Here is a 2,630-nt window from a genome sequence, read left to right as displayed (position 1 = left end):
CTGTTGATTTCCTCATTTATAGCTGTTAGCAGGTGCCTTATGTATTGAGGTGCTCCTATGTTGGGTGCATATCTATTTATAATTGTTATGTCTTCTTCTTGGATTGACCCCTTGATTATTATGTAGTGTCCTTCCTTGTCTCTTGTAACATTCTTTATGTTAAAATCTATTTTATCTGATATGAGTATTGCTACTCCAGCTTTCTTTTGATTCCCATTTGCATGGAGTATCTTTTTCCATCCCCTCAGTTTCAGTCTGTATGTGTCCCTAGGTCTGAAGTGGGTCTCTTGTAGCATATACTTGGGTCCTGTTTTTGTATCCATTCAGCAAGCCTGTGTCTTTTGGTTGGAGCACTTAATCCATTCACGTTTAAGGTAGTTATTGATATGTATGTTCCTATTACCATTTCCTTACTTGTTTTGGGTTTTTTTTTTAAAGACAAACCAGAAACTATTAATTAATTTATTTTTGCTGTGTTGTGTCTTCATTTCTTTTCTTTTTTTTTTATTAGTTTCTGCTTTATAACAAAGTGAATCAGTCATACATATACATCTGTTTCCACATCCCCTCCCTCCCGCATCTCCCTCCCCCCCACCCTCCCCATCCCACCCCTCCAGGCGGTTACAAAGCACCAAGCTGATCTCCCGTGTCTTCATTTCTGTGTGAGGGCTTTCTCTAGTTGTGGCAAGCAGGGGCCACTCTTCATCGCAGTGCGCGGACCTCTCACTATCGTGGCCTCTCTTGTTGCGGAGCACAGGCTCCAGATGCGCAGGCTCAGTAGTTGTGGCTCACGGGCCTAGTTGCTCTGTGGCTTGTGGCATTCTCCCAGACCAGGGCTCAAACCCGTGTCTCCTGCCTTAGCAGGCAGATTCTCAACCACTGTGCCACCAGAGAAGCCCTTGGGTTTGTTTTTGTAGGTCCTTTTCTACAAAAGGACCTACAAGTTGGGTGTCTCATGTCTCTAAGTGTTTCCCACTTAGAGAAGTTCCTTTAGCATTTGTTGTAGAGCTGGTTTGGTGGTGCTGAATTCTCTTAGCTCTTGCTTGTCTGTCAAGGTTTTAATTTCTCCATGGAATCTGAATGAGATCCTTGCTGGGTAGAGTCATCTTGGTTGTAGGTTCTGCCCTTTCATCACTTTAAATATATCATGCCACTCCCTTCTGGCTTGTAGAGTTTCTGCTGAGAAATCAGCTGTTAACCTTATGGGAGTTCCCTTGTATGTTATTTGTCATTTTTCCCTTGTTGCTTTCAGTAATTGTTCTTTGTCTTTAATTTTTGTCAATTTGATTCCTATGTGCCTCGGCATGTTTCTCCTTAGGTTTATCCTGATTGGGACTCTCTTTACTTCCTGGACTTGGGTGGCTATTTCCTTTCCATGTTAGGGAAGTTTTTGACTATAGTCTCTTCACATATTTTCTCGGGTCCTTTCTCTCTCTCTTCTTCTTCTGGGACCTCTATAATGTGAACATTGTTGTGTTTAATGTTGTCCCAGAGGTCTCTTAGGCTGTCTTCATTTCTTTTCATTTTTTTGTTTCTTTATTCTTGGCAGTGAGTTCCACCATTCTGTCTTCCAGGTCACTTATCCGTTCTTCTGCCTCAGTTATTCTGCTATTGATTCCTTCTAGTGTATTTTTCATTTCAGTTATTGTATTGTTCATCTCTGTTTGTTTGTTCTTTAATTCCTCTTGGTGTTTGTTCTTTAATTCTTCTAAACATCTTCTTAAACATCTCTTGCATCTTCTCGATCTTCGCCTCCATTCTTTTTCCGAGGTCCTGGATCATCTTCACTATCATTATTCTGAATTCTTTTTCTGGAAGGTTGCCTATCTCCACTTCATTTAGTTGTTTTTCTGGGGTTTTATCTTGTTCCTTCATCTGGTACATAGCCCTCTGCCTTTTCATCTTGTGTATGTTTCTGTGAATGTGGTTTTTGTTCCACAGGCTGCAGGATTGTAGTTCTTCTTGCTTCTACTGTCTGCCCTCTGATGGTTGAGGCTATCTAAGAGGCTTGTGTAATTTTCCTGATGGGAGGGATGGTGGTGGGTAGAGCTGGGTGTTGCTCTGGTGCACAGAGCTCAGTAAAACTTTAATCTACTTGTCTGCTGATGGGTGGGCCTGGGTTCCCTTCCTGTTGGTTGTTTGGCCTGAGGCGACCCAACACTGTAGCCTACCCAGCTCTTTGGTGGGGCTAATGGCTGACTCTGGGAGGGCTCACACCAAGGAGTACTTCCCAGAACTTCTGCTGCCAGTGTCCTTGTCCTCATGGTGAGCCACAGCCACCCCCTGCCTCTGCAGGAGACACTCCAACAGTAGCAGGTAGGTCTGGTTCAGTCTCCCCTGGGGTCACTGCTCCTTCCCCTGGGTCCCAGTGCGCCCACTACTTTGTGTGTGCCCTCCAAGAGCGGAGTCTCTGTTTCCCCCAGTCCTGTCAAAGTCCTGCAATCAAATCCCACTAGCCTTCAAAGTCTGATTCTCTAGGAATTCCTCCTCCCGTTGCCAGACCCCCAGGTTGGGAAGTCTGACGTGAGGCTCAGAACCTTCACTCCAGTGGGTGGACTTCTGTGGTATAAGTGTTCTCCAGTTTGTGAGTCCCCAACCCAGCAGTTATGGGATTTGATTTTATTGTGATT

The sequence above is a fragment of the Mesoplodon bidens genome (genome assembly GCF_964165515.1).
Source record: "Mesoplodon bidens genome assembly, chromosome: 14".
NCBI classification, from domain to species: Eukaryota; Metazoa; Chordata; class Mammalia; order Artiodactyla; family Ziphiidae; genus Mesoplodon; species Mesoplodon bidens.
This window is presented reverse-complemented; position numbering follows the sequence as displayed.